This window comes from Ambystoma mexicanum, unplaced genomic scaffold, assembly GCF_040938575.1.
Source record: "Ambystoma mexicanum isolate Mex_15411 unplaced genomic scaffold, UKY_AmexF1_1 Mex_scaf49, whole genome shotgun sequence".
Classification (NCBI taxonomy): Eukaryota; Metazoa; Chordata; class Amphibia; order Caudata; family Ambystomatidae; genus Ambystoma; species Ambystoma mexicanum.
In genome coordinates, this window is record NW_027182465.1 from 1,362,143 (window position 1) to 1,382,381 (window position 20,239).

Below are 20,239 nucleotides of genomic sequence, written 5' to 3' on the forward strand. Positions count from 1 at the left end.
TAAGAATGCCCTCAACAAAATCAGAGTCCTGGATACTCTCCTGTGTGTCGATCTGAAAGTGGTCTGCGGCCCTCTTTAGGATGGCATTAAATACCATCTGGTCATCTATTGGCGATGACTGCCTCTGTGAGGGAGGCGTGTCCAGACAAATAGTGTCTGGGTCTGGGGTAAGAGTGGGTGAGAGCCAAAACCCTTCATCTGCTGTTTGAACTCGTCCCCAGTATGGGCACTGGTCAGTTGAGTCCTGACCAAAAGGATTGTCTTCATGACTAAAGGGCTCCTCATATGTCTCTTCTGGCTCAGAATACTCAAATATATCCTCCTGATGAGTTTGTGACTGAGTAGGAAGCTTCTGCAGCTTTGGTAGAATGGGACAGAAGTCTTCTTACCTAGGTCTCTTGGGAATAATGCACCTCTCTAGGAAGTCCATGAATTGGGACATTTTATCCATGTAATTTTCAAAGCTCTGCCTAGTCCACAGGGATAAACCAGAGGGGTCTGGAGGAGGGACATGCTCTTAAGAAGGGGAAGATTTACCAGATAAAGCCCTGGAGAGGGGGTGGGGGCCCTCAGAGTTATCCTCTCGACAAGAGGAGGTGCTTCTGGGTCATTCCACTGCCAAATTAAAATAGCTGCAAGATTTTCACATAGTTTCAGTGGCTGTATGGTGCATTTTGACGTACCTGTAGGCGTTGTCGCGGTTGTCACCCCTGTGGAAGCCTTAGGAGCTGACGCGCTCTTAGATGGCATGTCAGCGTCCATGTGTTTCTTTGTGGGAATGCCCATAAGAGTAGAAAGCGCAGTCGCATGCTGAGAGGATAGTTGCGGGGAGGCCGCCGGACATTGAGGTTCAGCAGGCACCCTCAAAGTCTTCGGGGGGCCTGTTGGTATTTGATACTTCTTCAATGTATCCGTCGAGGAAGCTTTGGGGGTTGTGTGCTTTTCCTTGAGTGGTACGTGTGTGCCTCTGTCGCTGGGGTGTGAACTCCCCATAACAGTACCGGTGGTCTGTCTGTCGGAAGCTGGGAACGGCACCTGAGAACCGTAGGGTTCTGAAGAAAGGTCTATGGCCTCCAGGTTGGAGCCATGGCTACCGCTAGAGTCCTCATCGTCCGAGGAAACAGCGCCCACGGGGGAACAACTGTCAGGCTGCATTGCGTAGGCTGCCTACCATTTTGTCCCCCTATCTTTTAACGTCTTAGGACAAAAGAGTTTGCAGGACATACAGGAACGCTAGTCGTGGTCACAAGGTAAGCACCTATTGCATTTGCAATGGGTGTCTTTCCAGGGGTATTTCCTGTTGCACGACGGACAAAATTTAAATGGAGTCCTCTTCATAGCAGAGGTAGAAGGCAGTAGCCAGACCAGAAAGGGCAAGAGAGGGGAAAAGGAAATGCATTCTTAGAAAGAATCAACCCAGGGCCCCACTCTCCCTACTTTAAGGGCCTGGCCGGAAGGCCGAGGCCACGCGGTCGAAAGACATCGATCATTGCACCAGTCGCCGAACAGCAGCGGATGTCTTCAGCCCAGGGGTTCACTAAGCAGTCATCGAGGAGTAGCCGAAAGTAGATGACCATCAGTCGTGGAACAACAAAATAACTATTTTGCAATATCAACTCTTGCGAGCTCCGCATAAGGCGATCAACTAGTTGGGCGGAAAAAAACAATCTGAGGGACCTCAATGCGTGAGGGTTTTGGGTACACTACATGTCACGTTAGGGATAGTGTTACAGTCCCGCCCATGTCATCATCCCCTTTCGATCCTCGAAAGATGCAATACTCCATGATTACCACTAGATGTCAGACTATATGCAAAGCATGTGATTCTAAGCAGATTAACAAGCATCAGAAGTATAATTAGAAACTTGGTTAAAGTTCATAAGTTGGAGGGCTGTTTCACATGGTATTTTCTAGCGAGTTGAATGGGAAAATGAAAGGGACATACTCATAAGGGGAAGGAAAGATGGGAAGTGATGTGTTTTATATGAAAGCCCGTAAGGGCACCAGAACTCCCCTCTGGTGTACGTTGCCTTATTTGAGATTGTGTCCATCTCCTGAATTAAGATCCTTGTTATTTGCAGGTTGCTCAGTGCCTCACCAGAACAGGTGGACTGGGATGGCACCAGAACAGGTGGACTGGGATGGGTCCAGTGGGGTCCATCTCTGCCTCACCAGAACAGGTGGACTGGGATGGTTCCAGTGGGTCCATCTCTGCCTCACCAGGACAGGTGGACTGGGATGGGTCCAGTGGAGTCCATCTCTGCCTCACCAGAACAGGTGGACTGAGATGGTTCCAGTGGGTCCATCTCTGCCTCACCAGAACAGGTGGACTGGGATGGTTCCAGTGGGGTCCATCAGTGCTTCACCAGAACAGGTGGACTGGGATGGTTCCAGTGGGTCCATCTCTGCCTCACCAGAACAGGTGGACTGGGATGGTTCCAGTGGGTCCATCAGTGCCTCACCAGAACAGGTGGACTGGGATGGTTCCAGTGGGGTCCATCAGTGCCTCTCCAGAACAGGTGGACTGGGATGGTTCCAGTGGGTCCATCTCTGCCTCACCAGAACAGTTGGACTGGGATGGTTCCAGTGGGTCCATCTCTGCCTCACCAGAACAGGTGGACTGGGATGGTCCCAGTGGGTCCATCAGTGCCTCACCAGAACAGGTGGACTGGGATGGTTCCAGTGGGTTCATCAGTGCCTCACCAGAACAGGTGGACCGGGATGGTTCCAGTGGGTCCATCTCTGCCTCACCAGAACAGGTGGACCGGGATGGGTCCAGTGGGGTCCATCTGTGCCTCACCAGAACAGGTGGGCCGGGATGGTTCCAGTGGGTCCATCAGTGCCTCACCAGAACAGGTGGACCGGGATGGTTCCAGTGGGTCCATCAGTGCCTCACCAGAACAGGTGGACCGGGATGGTTCCAGTGGGTCCATCAGTGCCTCACCAGAACAGGTGGACCGGGATGGTTCCAGTGGGGTCCATCAGTGCCTCTCCAGACAGGTGGACTGGGATGGTTCCAGTGGGTCCATCTCTGCCTCACCAGAACAGGCGGACTGGGATGGTTCCAGTGGGTCCATCTCTGCCTCACCAGAACAGGTGGACTGGGATGGTTCCAGTGGGTCCATCAGTGCCTCACCAGAACAGGTGGACTGGGATGGTTCCATTGGGTCCATCAGTGCCTTGTTAGAACAGGTGGATTGGGATAGTTCCAGTGGGGTATATCTCTGGCCCGGAGTATTTTTTAATACTGTGCACTCCTGGGTCAGGATAAAAGAAACAGGGGCTACATTAACACAATCCAACATATCTAAAACATTCTTAAGATTATTTCAAATTTCATAGATATTTATTTGCTCTAAGAAATAAATCCATTATTTCTTTTTATTTTATTTTTATTTATTTGCATCAATTAGTTTCCAAGAAAACTTTAAATGCACAGTACAAAGAACTTTAAAAAAATAAAAAGATACAACAATTCTACAGGGAGGAAAATAAATTCCAGAGGGAACTAAGTGTCCAAGGTTGACAAAATCTCTCTCACGAAGTTCAACAGTGCCAAAGTCAAAGATACTTTTCCTCCCCATCTTAGAATAGACCACCTCTCGTGAGGAAGTTTGGATTTAAGATTCTCAAAGTGTTTTCCCAACCATTTTTCTCTGGAGACTGAGAGTGGAACACAACTCATTACCAAATGCTGTATAGTTTCTACCTCCTGACCACAGCAACGACAGGACAAAATCCGAACTTCCCTTTTTTGATCCTTCTTCCTAACACTTCCCTTGTAGGGAGGAGGTTTAAACGGAATCTCAGAAAGTGTTGCCTTTCTGAGTATGAAGGGAATTTGTCAAGATATGGAAGCACTGTGCCTCTACTATAGTGTTCGTCCAAACCTAGGGATATAGACGGGAATGCACTGAGTTTATCCTGGGTAGCGATCCAGTCCCAGTCAAGGAGATTGTTCTTTACCCTGAATGGGTTTTGCATTAGCCTGTTTACATTTTAGGCGATGTTATCCAGAATGACTTTGCAAGTTTTCTGCCATGTATTTAGAGCTGGAATCTGTCTGCTAGACTGTGCTTCGTTTATGGCCAAGAAACCACTTCTTTCCGGGGGATCCAGGCATTTGCTGTAGAGGGTTAGTGATTTACAAACCATGGCAATATAAAGTGAAGTTAACCCCAATTCTTTCCTCACACATTCAATGGGAAGAGATGATGGAAGTCTCAAACCCCTTTTCCAAAATAGACCTTCCAGCAAGCACCAAACCTCCGGGGCAAGAAAGAAGTTGGCCTCAGCAGCGTAGGCCAAAACGGGTGATACTTTTAGTTTGTAGAAGTCAATAAGTGGTCGAAGTGAGAAGGAACAATAGTGTTGTTTGATTAGAAGTGCTTGTGATGCCAGATTCTTCACTTTACTTCTTAACCTAGCGACGCCCGGTCCATCTTGAATACTGGCATTTAAGGTGATTCCAAGGTAGACCATTGACGGGACCACTGGGACAGCTTCCCCCGTTAAGTACCACCTGAGTTTCTTAACGTTGTTTGATTTTCGATTTTTTTGGGTTGATTCTGAGGCCATTTTCCTGAACATACAGTTCCAGTGCTTTTAACTGTCGCTGTAGACCTATCACGGTCTGATCTAGCAAAAGAAATCATCAGCGAACAACAACCTGCCCACCGAGGTCCCCGCAGTCTTTGGTGGGAAACTTCTTACTGCTCCAAAAGCTTCATGCATATCGGATATGAATAAGCAGAATACAGCAGGTGCCAAACGACACCCCTGTTTCAACCCATTTTGAGAAGCAACATTATTTGAAAGGGTTATTTTTCTGTCCAATCTAATTCTGAGAGTTGTTCCACTATGAAGTGCCTCCAAGGGTTCTCTCAGATTGTTTGGGCAGCCCCATTTCCTCAGTTTATTCCACAATAGGCTACGGTCGACAGAGTCGAACGCCGGTTCAAGGTCTATGGACGCAATGTAGATGGTTTTGTATTTTTTTTCTTTGACCATACATTTTAATGTGTTGATAATTAGGACATTCAAGGACGTCCCGATGCCCTTGCGGAAACCCCGACTGCCAGGGATTTTGATGGTGTGACAGCCAACTCCAATCATTCAGATGTCTCAGGACCACTCAGCGAATATTTTTCCTACGACGTCCAAGAGGGCGATAGGTCTATAGTTCCCTGGAACCGACCTGTCGCCCTTCTTGAAAATCGGCACGATTATTGACCTGGTCCAAGAGTGAGGTATCCTTTTGAGTCTCTTTATGTTGTTAAACAGGGTTGTCATGAATAGGGCCCATTTCTACGGATCTCTCTTGAGAATGTCATTTGTGAGACCATCAGTCCTAGAGGCCCTCGAAGAATTTGAATTGTTAATAAGGTCCACAATATCCTGTTTTTCAAATTTGAGGTTCCAGGGTTCGTCCGAGGATAGATGTTTTTCTGGACGACAGGCTTTCCCCATAGAAAAATGTTTCTGGAAGTGGTCCTCCCAGGCCGTTGTTGAAATTGGATTGACAATTTTTGAGTCAGCGGGAGTACAGATGTCGTTAATTAATTTCCAAATGCCGGTGTTGATTTTGCTGGTAACTAGTTTTAACATCTTCTCACTGTCTTGTTGCACTAGCTGGTATTTGCGTTGAGTGAGCCAGTTCCTGTAACTGTTTCTGATTTTCTTATACAGTGCTAAATCACCTGGCATGTTAGATTCTTTGAAGCGCCTCCTGGCCCTCAGAACACTCTTTTTTCTGGTTGCTATTTGTAGATCCTAGGCATGCCTATAGGTCGAAGGGCCACCTTTTTCTGTCTCCTTCGTACAAAATACCTTCAGTATGTCAGTGTATTCAATGAGGTTAGCACTTTGGACATGCTCGTCTGGTTTTAGCCTCATTAGAGAGTCCAGTACTGAGCCCATATCTTTTCTCTTAATTCGGAGTCTATTTCCACCCGGGACCCATTTGAGGTGGTAATCCGGTAAATGTTGAGCTGGTGTAATGAGGTATCTGTCCCAGTCCTCACTTACGAGTTCCAAAATGTTGTGATCGCTCTGGACTGTTTGAACCACTGTCAGGGATTTTAGTTTCCCCATCAGTTCTTCTGTTTCAAAAATATAGTCCAGCGTACTAACTTCCAAGTTGTTGCAGACGGTTTATCACCCCACAGACTGCCATTTACCATCAGGATGTTTCTACTTAAGAGCTCTTTTTCAAAGTCCACTCCTCTTATCATGTTCTTCGTAGAAAACAAAGGCAAAAACTCAATTTTGCTCCCCTTTTTGTCAAAGCATTCCATGTTGAGATCCCTGAAAAGGAGGAGCTCCAAATTGGGGCACAGGATCCTTGCATCGTCGATAGCTTTTAAGAGCACTTCCTTTAAGTTGTCCTCTTGCCTTTCTGTGGGTCTCAAGTAGACATTACATACAAGCAACTTCCATTCCAATGAAGCGTCCAGGGCCTTGGTGGATGTTTGAACTGTTGTTAGTTGAATCCATGGGTTTTGGTTTGTAGATGAAAGCACCCTTAAGCCACATGTTCGCTTCATGCCCAGTAAGAGACCTGTACTGGGTCTCCCTTTGAGGCCCTTTACAGCTGGGTTTAAAAAGAGTTCAAACCCATCTAAGAGTGGGAGATCACGCAACCATGTTTCCTGTAGGCAGAATAAATCATATTTTGGTCAATCCACTGCTTGATTCCCAAACAAGTGGGAGAACCCCCTTGTGTTCCAACTCATAATTGTTTTCCCTTTTAGCAAGATAGTTTGTTGGGCACTAGGGGGTTCCGGCTGGCATTATGATTTAACTGCTAAGAACCCCGCCAGCCACCTCGAATCCTCCAAACTGCCGGCAGAATTCTCCTCAGATTTTTTCAAAACAGTGCGTGTTGAGCCCCCTCGGACGTCAACATGTATGTCGTCCTGGGCCCTTTTGGCGGCCGGTACTGCGAGACCCTGCTTGGTTCCTGCTATGAACTTTTGAGATCTTCCTACAGTATGTTCCCTGTCCTTGGTACCTTCAAGCTGGGTACACTTGTCCTCCTCTAGCTCCTTAAGCAAAAAAAACACAAAGATAAAGTTTGGAGCCGAGTTTTAGGAGTAGACATCTAGTTTTCCATTCCCCCAAGTGGAGGACAATGCTGTCGTGGCGCTGCTCATTATGGAATTCGATCAGATCTATGTACTTTGATTTTAATTGATCAGGAGAATCAAGGGAGTGTAAAAGTCTCATAACATTTTCCTGATTCATGGTGAGGTTATCTTCGTATCCCAGTATTCTCTCCAGTAGTGGTCTGAAGGGTCCCTTGTCAGCCTTTGTCTCTGACCCTTTATCTGCGTTTTTATTTTTTAGTCCCAGATCTTGTCTCCGTGTCTGGATTTTCTGCCCAAGACACTGATCTTCTCGTGCCACTTTGCTGATCATTTTGAAATCTGTAATTGTTTTCAATTTCTGTGTTCTTCAGTGCCAATGAGTTTCTCTTACTTTCCAGCCAGGGTTCTAAAGTCCAAGGGTCTAGTAGTGTCAGTGTTCACCCTGTCCTGTACCAAAGAGTGTGACAGGTTTTCCCTCGGAGTGTGAACTCTAGACTTCCACGTGATTTTCTTAGTTGTGTCGGCTCCCAATACATTCAAGTTTACCAATGGGGAGTTGGTGATTGCAGCAGAGTGGTCCCCACAGTCCTTAGACTTTTGGTTGACCCCTTCAGGCTTTTGGTCAACACCTTTAGGCTTAATTGTTCCAGGCAGGTCCTCTTCCTCAGCACAACTTTCGAGTGCTGATGAAGCTGACCCCACTTCCTCACCCCAGAGTTGTTCATTTCTGTGTAAACAGATAAGTCCATGAGGGAATTTTCCACACTTTCGCTCGCCCTCTCATTATCTGAGTAGTAGTCAATCCCTTCTATTGGCTCCTTTGTTGATTTTCTGAGTAGTAGTCAATCCCTTCTATTGGCTCCTTTGTTGATTTTGTTGGGACTCCGCCTGATTTCTTTGAGCATCTCTCAAAGATTAATGGTTTGTCGGGTAAAACCAGATTTCTGGGTAGAGTAAACCTTGTCGTAGCTCTGGTGCGAGTTGAAGCTTTCCGCAGGTTCGTATTGACGCGACCTGTCAGTTTTTTCGGCAATGTGGTGACTTTTCCATAATTTCTGTCTCCATTTTTGTTTACTTCTATTTTTTCACCGTCCTGTGGGGTTAAGCCCGTTTTTGGTTTCTAGGCTTAACTGTAGCAGGAGGCAGAGTATTGGTCACCGTAGGGGCCGTCGAACTTACATCTTTGGGAGAGCTTCCACCCAACGTCTCTGTGGGGGCGACTACCCAGGAAATTTGGTCAGTACTTGTTGATTTGTCCATTGATTTGATGGAGTAAGGACTTCTTCTGAGCCCTTACCAGGGGGAGAATTCCTTGAAGTGGAAATCTTTACAGGGATCACCGAGCCAGCAGGGGTGCCCACCGCTCCGACTGATAGTAAGCTCAGCCTCTCAGACCTTCCTATTTCTTTTTCCTTAATGGTCGGCTCAATAATACTCTTTAGGATTTGAGCAGTCTGATCAGTGTTTTTGCCCAAGCTGGACTGGAGCGCAGAGACAAACCCTTCTACAAAAATCATTTTAGAGTATAGCATAGCGATGGTAGTTGTGTGGTCCCAGAGCTGATCGTTTTGTGACTCTATTAATTTCATAAAGGGAGCCATTACAATCGCAAATGCTGTTATCATTTCAGAGTCAATTTGAGGGTCCTTTTTAGGGGGTTCCTGCACCTGGGCAATGGTTAAAACCATCAAGAGGTCTTCATCCATGGGTGAGAGTTGCCTTCTGAGTCGTTTGCTGGGGAAAGGAGCCTGCTGCGGAAAGACCCCTTTGGGAGGCCTCGGGGAGTAGCCCCTGGTTCGATTATTGTCTGATTGGGAGTGTTACCCCCCTTAGGTGCATTGGATCACCGTTATTCCCCAGAGCTGTAAGTGGTGACCACCGATGGTCCGTTTGACAAGAAAATGGCAGCAGCAAGGTAGAGTCGGAGGCATCAGGCTGGTAATTGCCCTTTTTGGACTGATACTCCTTATGTGCATCTAGATGAGTGAGACCAGTTTGAGATGAAATGCCAAAGGGTTTCCAGCTCCAGTTTGACCTTCATTTGTAAGACTGAGAGTCTTTAATCCGATTGTCTGTACCAAAGACAAAGAGCTCAGCAACATGGGGTTTTCTTGGCTTTGTTGTGGTATTCGGATCATTGTTGGCCGAGTTTGGCTCCTTTTGGAGTAAGAAGGGGTGGCTCTGTGGAGGCGTTCTTTGGAGAGCCTCCCCCGACGATTCCAATGGGGGCTCCTTCGTCGTCGTTTCCTTGCCGGAGCCCGTAACTTTGTTGCCCGCCACTCCAGTAGGAGACACAATGTTATCGATTGCCGTGGGAAGCACCAGGGGGAGCAGAGGATTGTTGCCCCGCTGCACCGGGCTCATCCCTTTCACTCTCCCCTCGGTCGTTCCTACTTTGGGTTGCAAGATGTTGGCGTGTGATGTGGTTTTGCAAGTAATGGCCACTTCGGGGTAGAGTTCACAAACTATCCTGTCCAATTTGTCTTGTAAAACTGGACTGACATCCATTACAAATGTTCCGTTAGCGACTGTTAAGGTCCTGGGGACCTAGAAGGGTAAGTACCTCCTTGACTGGCTCCTATCACCAGAGTCTTAATAAGTGTAAACACCCCGTGGGGCCACAGCCGGAAGGTGACCCACAACAGGATTTATGAAAGTGATGGACAGTTGAAACCTTAATGTGTTTTAAAGTTTCACCTCCCGGCCTTCGTGCCTCGTTGCCGTAGACTGCCTGAGACAGCACTTTGCCGCACATTGCGTCGCTTCACGAGGGATGCCGGGTTATGTGCAGTAGAGTCTCGGTGGGGAGGTGGAGCACCCGCTCAACGCTGACTCCCTTAAAGCGACAGAGTGCCTTTTTGCTGTTATGGGTTGATCCTCGGCACGCTGCAACTTCCAGTCACCAATTAGTTACCAGGCATTGAAGAGTGGATAGCAGTCTTTTGAGAAAGGATGAGTCCAGCAGAAATCACACAGGGGAATGCCTGAGACTGCACTTTGCCGCACTTCGCGTCGCTTCGCGAGGGATGAATGGGTTATGTGCAGTAGAGTCTCGGTGGGGAGGCGGAGCGCCCGCTCAACGCTGACTCCCTTAAAGCGACAGAGTGCCTTTTTGCTGTTATGGGTTGATCCTCGGCACGCTGCAACTTCCAGTCACCAATTAGTTACCAGGCATTGAAGAGAGGATAGCAGTCTTTTGAGAAAGGGTGAGTCCAGCAGAAATCACATGGGGGACTGCCTGAGACTGCACTTTGCCGCACTTCGCCATTATTTCTCCTGAAAGTGCCTTTCATCTTTAAGAGAAACAAAGAATGCCAAGGAATTGACCAGTCAAAAATGTGATTAAGTATTTCAATCGCTTTACCTCTCCATCAAGATCTTCCACGTTTGCTGAATACGTGGCGTGCCAAAGATTTCAAGAAGCGTACAGTCACCTTGTCACTGGCTACATAGTGTGGGATCTGGAACAGAATGTGTTGAACCCTCTCGTTGGAGGGAATGAAGAGACCGTCTTTGGTCTGAATTACAGCCCCCAGAAACTGTTTGACTTGGCTGGGGTCTAGGCTTGACTTTTTCTTGTTGATCGAGAACCCTAGACTGAAGAGGAGATCCGCCGTCTTTTGGGTATTTGTTAGACGTGTTCCATAAGAATCCCCTATTATTAGCCAGTCATCAAGGTAAGTGTAAACTGGGATGGAACTGCCTGCGCAGGTGATCAGCTTTTTCCGCCAGTACCTTCGTGAACACCCGTGCAGCTGAGGAAATGCCGAAGAGAAGAACCTTGACTGATAGTGCTTGTCCTCTATCATGAACCTAAGGTACTTTCTGTGCACTGGCAACATTGAAATATGAAAGTATGCAGCTTTCATATCCAATGTTGCCATGTAATCCCCCGGCACCAGCAGAGGGATTACTTCCTGCAGTGTTGTCATTCTGAACTTTGGTGGTTTGACATATTTGTTTGCTGAGTGCAAGTCTAGCATAGGGCGCATGGAGAGATCCTTTTTGGGTACAAGGAAGTACACTGAATAAATACCCTTGTTTACCCAGTGAATGGGGATGACTTCTATGTCGCCACTTTCCTGAAGGATCTGCACCTCTTCCAGCAGGATTTGCAGGTGTACTGGTGATAGGCGTCTGCTCCTTGGTGGATGGTATCGAGGTGGCTGGTGGAACTCGATACAATAACCGTGGATGACGGTCTTGAGCACCCACTGATCTGATGTGACCCCTTCCCATGTGTGAATGAAAGCTGACAACCATCCCCCGACCGGGAAGGCATGGGAGGGTACCCGGACTGGCGGGTCATTTGATGCAGAGGGCGGGGAGCCTCTTGTGGTGCAGTTAATGCTTCTACCCTTGCCTCTGCACTGTCGCCTTTGCTGATATTGGCTGTTTCCAGATGAACCTTGTCCGGAGGACCATTGGGTACCTCCAGTGCCATATTGTCCATAAGGAGAATGGGAGAAGGAATGACCCGAAAGGTACAACAAGAGTTTGACCCTCCCCGCTGTTGGAAAGGCGTGACTGTAATCTATTGAGAGATTTCAGTGTTTCATGTTCTTTATTTTTCAGCCGTTTCCAAGGTGTTATCCACAGCCTTACCAAATAAATGTGTTTCTTCCACGGCTTATTTATCAGGGATGCCTGAGTTTCTAGCTTGAAGCCTGAATTCTTTAGCCAGGTGTGTCTCTTGAGGAGAGTTCCCTGTGCCAGAGTGTGTCCCGCAGTTTCAGCAGCATCCAGGATGTTTTTGAGAATATTATGGGTCACCTGCCTACCCTCGGAGACGACTGCCAGCAGGCGTGATGGTTGGGGTTCAGAGAAGGTTCATATTATTCGCAATTCTGGTCGAATAGGCTGCGGATAGGGTAATCTGTTTGCCAAGGGCAAAGAGTTTTTTGCAGTCCTTATCCAGGGGATCCTCTGCCATAGACAATGGTACCCCCGCCCTTTTCCTGGTGGTTATAACAAGCATAGAATCTGGTGTGGTATGACCTCCAATGTACATAGGGTCAGATGGAGAGGGGTGAGGGTTGATGGCTCTTGTAAGGGAAGGAGACAGTAAGGGAGGAGCAAGGTGCTTTTTGATGGAGTTCCGCAGAGGAATAGCTTGATTTGTGGGAAACACCCTTCAATCCCTAATCTCTGGGTTTCCCCAACTGACAGCCCCCCCCCAGCTCTTCCTCCAAATGTAGTGCAAAAGCCGCCTCCTCACCTGAAGAGCTGGTGCTGCTGCAAGGTTCCTTCCACCGTCCTCTACAGCGGAAGTCTTTCTTTTTTCTGTAGAGGTATGGCCTACCTTGGTTAGAAGCCGCTATGCCTGAGGTGCGAACTAAGGGGCAAGAGAATTCCTGACCGAAGCAGCCAAATGCTGGGAAAAAGCCAGGCTTGGCATAAAAAATGGGGAAAGCAGAAAACTTGCATAGCGCAAACCACAAAACAGGCTACATGGGTTGCAAAGCATCGGACTGCCGGAAATGGAGGGCTACGTAGTGTCTGGCATCCGTGCGAAAGGAAAGAAAGCTAGACCGCTACAAGCCGTTGGAACGGAATGTGGTGGCCCGTTAATGGCGCTACCACCCCCTCCGCTTACATAAGTACCAGCATGGGCGCGTGGCAGTATGCCACCCTCCCATCCGGGGGCACCCCGGCTTACCCGGGTGCAAGCAGTGGTAACTTCTGACAAGTCAGGTGGCATGGACAAAAGACCCAGGTTCCCAAGTATCTTCAGAGTCAGGATAGCCCTTCCAACTCACTAGGTATTCCAGACACCCCATTCTGTAACAAGAGTCTTTGATCCGAGAAACGTCATACTCCGGGGGAGTGTTGACCCGCTGCACTGGAGCTGGTAGAGTGGTTCCATCGGTGAACACCGGCCGGAGTAGGGATGCATGGAATACAGGATGGATGCGACTAAGGGCCCTGGGAAGTTTCAGTCAGAAGGTAACAGGATTGATCCTGGACAACACTGTGTAAGGCCCCAGAAAACGAGGAGATAACTTGGAAGGTCTCACCCACCGAGGCAGATACTTTGGACCCAGCGACCCAATCAGGCCCTTTTTGGCGATGACGGTCCGCCTGTCTCTTGTAAGTCCTTTGGCTGTCTAGAAGAAGCTGTTGGACGCGCTTATGTGCAGCAGAGAATCTGGATAATCTGGAATCAATAGCCGGCAAGTTGGATGTGATCTGTGTAATGGGACACAAACCTTGAGGGTTCTGACCATAAGAACAGTAGAATGGCCTCATACCTGTGGCAGTGTGTTTGGTATCGTTATACAAAACTTCAGCCGTGGGGAGGAGAGATACCCAATTGTCTTACTGGTGGTTGGTGAAACAATGTAAGTATTGTTCCTAAGTCCCATTCAAATGCATGGTTTGGCCATTGGTATGGGGGTGAAAGCTGGAGGTAAGCGCTCTTCCTATGCCCAGAAGGTTACAAAGTGTCTTCCAGAACCAGGAGGTTTATTGACTACCCCTGTCTGATATGATCTTGTCTGGTAGTCCATGCAGGAAGAATATGTACCGGATAAAAACAGCAGCCATTCCAGAAGCAGATGGTATCGATGGCAATGGAGAAAAATGAGTCAATTTGGAAAGAGAGTCTACGGTGACCATTTTACAAGTACAGCCCTCACATGACTCCACAGCCTCTGAGGTGCAGTATCTTGATGCAGTAAGCCAATGGGTTTTTGATACCTGTACTTACTTCGGGTACATGTAAAGCAGGCCTTGTTGTACTCCTCCACATCTGACAAGAAAAAAGACCGCCTGGCAAGATCTAGGGTACTAGAACAGCCACGATGACACGCAAGTTTACTATCATGACACCACGTGAGTACCCGGCGTCAGAGATTCCCCTCCGGAACGAATAGTCGGTTATTGAAAAAATGCAGGTCATTGTTCCTTACTATCTGGTCCTTGATCCTTGGTAGGAAATCAGGAGGGCGTCCTATTATGGCTTCTTTGACCCCTTGAAGAAATTAAGAAACCTGAGAGACTATCCTCTTTCTTGAAAAAAGACGGTCAGGTCGGATCTCTGGTGTTTGTCTTGACACACAGAGACGAGACAATGCATCTGCCAGGGTGTTTTGACTATCGGGGAGGTAGGTGATGGTAAAGTCATATTGGGCGAAAAAGTGAGCCCATCTAGCTTGGCGGGAATTGATGCACTCCATTTGTTCTAGAACTCTTTGGTTCTTATGGTCCGTACAGATAAGGAAAGGATGTGCGCTGCCTTGAAGCAAATGCTGCCACTCCTCACAGGCAAGTTTCATGGCTTGCAGTTCTCTTTCAATAACCAAATAGTTATTTTGGCTGGGCATGCTTGGATAGATAAGCCACGGGATGTTTGACTCCAGTGTGTTCCTGTAGGAGGGCAGCCCCACTGCTGTGGATTGTTGATATTTTATTGATATAAAGCGTCAGATTCCACTATGAAAGGCAGGTTCTGATCTGGTTGTTGAAGAACCGGAGCTGAACAAAAGAGCTCCTTAAGTTGAGAGAATCCTTCCTCAGCTTCGTTGGACCACCTAAACGGAGCCGGATCTTTCTTGAGAAGCTTGGCCATGGGCAATACCACTGCAGAGAAATCAGGAATGAATTTCCAAAAAAGGTTAGTAAGTCCAAGGAATCTTTGGATGTCCTTGACTGACTCAGGAGTCGGCCAGTCCAGAATGGCAGACACTTTATCTGGATCCATCTTGACCCCCTGCTTGGCAAGGATAAACCCCAAGTAGGAGACAGATTCTACCTTGAATTGACATTTCTCGGGCTTGACGAGTAGGTGAGAAGATTGTAAACGCTGTAAGACTGCTCTTAGGTGCTTCTGATTAGCAGAGTTAGAGGCAGACTATACCAGTATATCATCCAGGTAAACTATGGTGGAGTGAAATAACAGATCCGAGAATAACTGGTCCATGAACCTCTGAAAGATGGCAGGAGCATTCACTAAACCAAACAGCATGACTTTGTACTCATGATGGCCGAACGGGGTCCGAAAGGCCATTTTCCACTCATCTCCCTCGCGCATCCGTAGGAGATGGTAAGCACTTCTCAGGTCTCACTTAGCGAACATGACTGCTCCTTGCACTTCCTCCAGGACATCTTTAATAAGAGGCACAGGATACCGGTCCCTAATGGTCTGCAGTAATCTATGCAAGGCCAGATTTCTGAGCAGCCTCTCTTAGGGATGAAAAATAGTGAGGCTCCGGCTGGAGAGCAGGACGGTTGGATGAGAGCGTTCTGTAGGTTAGCATCTAAATAGGCTCGCAGGGACTGTTTCACCATGAGGGAAAGAGAAAACATCCTCCTGAAGGGCACCAGAGCCCCTGGAAGCACCTCAATCGCGCAGTCCTCAGGTCTGTGCAGAAGTAGGTCCATGGGGATCTTCTCTAAAAAGACCTGCCTTAATTCTGTTAACTTAGATGGTAAGCAATGAATCCCTACTGGCTGAGGGGGTGATAAGGTTTGGGTCTTTGCCGGTTTTAACCAAACTCCAGGTAAGCAGGTCTACCTGCCATACTCCGATGTGAACTCCAGTGTATTCTTTGATCAATCTATGCTTGGGTTGTGCAACCAAGTGATGCCCAGTATAACTGGGAAGTGGGCGGCTCTAATGATGTCAAAGCAGATGACTTCAGAATGTTGACGGACGAAAACCTGGACTTCTTCCGTGGTGTGCTTAATGGGCCCAGAACTCAACGGCTGTCTGTTCACCCCTTCTACCATCTCATCTTCAGATCTTTCAAGCTGGTGTAAGCCCACCTTCTCTACCCATATGGTATCAACAAAATTGCTGGCAGCCACACAATCTATGAGGACCAGCGTGTCTACTCTTTGTTGGTGGATCATGAGCTGGAAGGCCACTACCATAAGGCAGGAATCCTGTGTGGTAGCTGGAGTAGAAACCATCAGGGTTACATAGGAACTGGAACTAGGACCTTGGTACTCCATTCCTCTTAGTACCAAGGCCGCCCATTTACCAAGCGACGTGGTGGGACTTCTGGACAGTCGCGAAGAAGGTGTGTGTTAGAGCCGCAATACATGCACAAACCCTTTTCTCAGTGATGAGTGCCTTCTTCTGGGGTGAGAGGTGTTCTTGCCGAGCCTACTTGCATAGGTTCCTCTTTAGTGAGCCGTGAAGTCATAAGGATGAATGGTGCTGAAGGCTCCATAGGACCTGGAGTGCCATGATATCTCCTTCTCTCTGACTTGCGTTCCGAAAGACGGTATTCGATCTGTAGCACGGTGGAAAGTAACTCTGGGTAAGTGTTGGGATGTTGGGTTCGGGCTAGCTCGTACTAAATATCCTCTTTCAACCTCTGGTGAAAGATTATGAACTGCGTGGCTTCCGGCTAGCCAGCTTCAGTGGCAAGCTTTTTGAAGGATGTAATATAAGAGAGGAGATCCATATTACCATGGCGAATGTCGAGTAATTCTTTGCATGTGGCGTACGTGGTCTCAGGTCATTCGAATGCTTGTTTCAATAATGCCAGAAACCCCCCAAAATCATGTAGAACCAGACTCGATACTGTTACCAGTGGTGTAGCCCAGGCTAAGACATTCCCGACCATATTCGAGATCATGAACCTGACTCGGGCATGCTCGGAGGTATAGGTGCTGGCTCTAAAGGTAAAGTGGACCAAGCAGGTATCCACACATTTTTTTAGCCTCTTCGGGGACCCATTGTACTTCCCAGAAGCAAGTGCCATGGGGGGAACCTCTGCAGGATGTTGTTCCCTGGCTGTGACCAGCTGTTGCAAAACCACGTTGAGGATCTGTACCTCTTGAGTAAGTCCTTGTACTGTTGCTACCAACTCTTGTACCTGCTCAGAAGTGGCCATCGGGAATCTAGTGTGTTGAAAACTGTCAGCTCCTCCAAGCTCTTCCTCTGAAAGTAGTGCAAAAGCCTCCTCCTCACCTGAAGAGCTGGTGTTGCTGCAAGGTTCCTTCCTCCTTTTCTTCGGCGGAAGTCTTTCTTTTTTTTTGTTGAGATACGGCCTACCTCGGTTAGAAGCCACTGTAACTGAGATGAGAACTAAGGGGAAAGTGGTTTCCTGACCTAAGCAGCCAAACGCGGGGAAAAAGCAAGACTCCGACTCCCATGAGTAAGTATGGAAGACGAGGAGGACTCGTCCGTTGCCAGTGAGATGGGTAAGAACCCGGGACGGAAGGGGTAGGACCAGGGAGAACCAGTGCAAGAACTGGGAGGTAAGCCAGGAATGAGGGGTACCACAGGAAGCAGACGAGACTAGAAGGGACAGATGGAAAGCCAGGGGAGGGGATCCTGGGAACAGAGCAGCGAAATGAGAAGAGAGCAAAGCGGAAAGCTGCTCCGCTAGTAAACCCAGCTGCAAACCAGAGCAGGGGTAGACCCTGAAAGAAGACAGGAGTAAGAGGAAGGAAGACATTTGGAAAACGGAACGGGGAAAGCAGAAAACTAGCATAGAGCAAGCCACACTACAGGCTAAATGGGTTGCAATGCACCGACTGCCAGAAAGGGAAGGCTAAGTAGTGTCCATCATCCGTGCAAAAGGAAAGAAAGCTAGAGCGATATGAGCCGTTGGAATGGAACGTGGCAGCCCATTAATGGCGTAACCACCCACCCCCACCTCTTCCATAAGCGCCAGCATGGGCGCGTGACACTAACCAAATCTATGGTATTCCCTAATTAACCAAAACTAACTAGTGTGCTAGTCATCTGGTGCAAGTCCAAATAGTCTGTCCTCCATCCAAGAAAACAGATCTATCCTGACCCTACCACTAAGATAGAATAACAAAAACTCCACGAGAATGACTAAAATCTTGAGATAGTCTTCCCCTATGTTTAGGATCAGTCAGTTTAGTTCCTTTAGGGGATTCTCCCCCCGCCTCCAACATTGGCTTCTGTTTTAAGTCTGTTGATGAACCTCTTTTCCTTCAGGTTCTAGTATTTGTAATCCTTCTTGTGATCTTTTCATGGTCTCTGAAAATCAAAGTTCCTTACAGATATTGGGCCTCATTCCGAGGCTGGAGGTAAGGGTTAACGGTCACCGTTAATGGCAACGGTGACCGTTAACACTTACCACCATATTCCGAGTTCCCTTTTGCGGGTTGGCATTTAACGCCTGCTTTTAGCAGGCGTTAAAAATCCAACCCGCAAAGGGACCTTGGAGTAAATTACGGCACCGTAATTTACGGTGCCGTTATTTACTCCTTCCCCATTCCCATTGAGCCCTATGGGGGCAGGAATGGGGATGGGTAACCGGTATGGTGATTGGGGAATTACCGGTCCCTCCAACTTTGGAATGGACCGGTAATTACTCCATTCACCATGCCGGATTTCCATGGAGTAAATAGCTCCATGGTTGCTTACCATGGTGCTATTTACTCCATGGATAGCGCCAGCCTCGGAATGAGGCCCATTGAATCTGTCTTCTCTTTATTCTTTTGGTTCTTGAGTTCATGAAAGAAGACCCAATTTTCATATAGATTTTCTTTTCTCCACTGTTTTTCTCTTTGGGAATATCACGGTAGACAAAACGGGTTCTCTTGTTCTCCCCTTCTCTTAATTTAATTTCCAATACATATGTCTTTCTTGGCTTTCTTTCTTATTACTGTGATGAATAGACTGTTTCCCCAACCATTTATCACTCAGATTTCAGACTTTCTACTGGGACGAGTAGGATGAGTCCCAGAGTGTTTATGGCTTTCTGAATTTCAACCTTTTCACTGGAACAAGTAGGCAGAGTCCCAGAGCTCGGACCACTCTCATGGATCTTGTTCTTTCCACTAGGATGAGTAGGCTGAGTCCCAGAGTGTTGACCACTCTCTTGTATTTTGATCTTTCCAATGAGGGAAGTAGGCTGTGGGTCAGAATGTTGATCAGCCTTCTTAATCACTGCCCCATCACTAGGATGGCTCAGCTGATAGTGTTCTTTATTCTCTGGCTCCCTCCTGGGACTTCTACCACTCCCGTTACCTTTATTACTATGGGTTGAAGTCACCGGACATGCTCGCAGGACCGGGGCTTTGATCCTCATCAGAATTGCTTCTGCTTTTTGTTTCGGTTTCTTCTTCTTGCCCGCTGCTTAGTGACATCTCGGCATTGTTAACAGACTGTCCAATCCACCACTCCCGGGTCATGCCACCTATCTTAACTGGTTTCTTTTCTAGGAGTTTCCTACCCCCATAGTCTTTGACCCTCAGCATGTTCGGTGTCTTCCCCTAATGACGTTGCCTTGAGTGGGCTGTGCACGTCTTGATAGGGCTTGGCCCACCTAGTTAAGTTTGGGTTTGGTTAAATACTGCTGGGCTTGCCTTGATAGTCTGAGCTTGCCCCGATAGAGATAAACCTACGTTAATCGAGTTGTGCTTACCTTAATAGTGCTAAGCTCACCTTGATAAGCCTGTGATTGCCTTGCTAGAGCTGGGCTTGCAGTGATTGGAATGGGCTTGCCTTGATAGGGCTGTACCTCCCTTTATAAGGCTGGGCTGGTGATGTACCCTGCAATGCAGCTCTAGGGATATCCCTGAAGATCATCATTGCCCCCTTGAAAGGATCACTGTGAGGATTTTAGCTGCTCCCACTAGGATGGATCCCTGTGAAGAGTAGGATTGCTCCCTGATAAGAGAAGATTGTGATTGCACCCAGGGTTGGGCACCTGTAAGGATTATCATTGCTCCCTCAAAGGGATCACTATGAGGATTCTGATTGCACCCAGGGTGGGATACCTGTGAGGATTATCATTGCCCCCTTGAAGAGTTCACTATGAGAATTCTGATAGATCCAACTAGCTACGTGGATTGAGATGGACCACGTTACACAGCCCAAGAGGGGGCTTAGATAGAGGAGGCGACTGCTTTTTGTGCCTTACTGTAGAAATTAGACAGTAGGGGGCAATGTGATCTAGATACTAATCTGGGGGATAAGGACGCCTGATCGAGGGTGGAAATGGCTTCATCAAGACGAGAGTGATGGATGGCCCTAGTGCTCTACCTGAACATTTAATAAAAACTCTTGAACCTTCTCCGGGGGTTAGAGGGCTCTTTCAGCATATCTGACAACTGGGCATTCATCTAGCACTTCTTGCTGCTCTTCTGGGACTCTCCAAATTTCTTGCACTTCAGAATACCAGAATAACAGATGGGTCTTTATTTAGATATCAGGA

At 47.8% G+C, this 20,239-nt stretch overlaps 1 protein-coding gene across 1 annotated transcript in view; it reads right to left on the reverse strand.

Annotated features, from left to right (window-relative positions):
* LOC138560842 (zinc finger protein 585A-like) overlaps positions 1-20,239 on the reverse strand; it is a 332,450-nt gene that overhangs the window by 267,503 nt on the left and 44,708 nt on the right. The window lies entirely within an intron of this gene.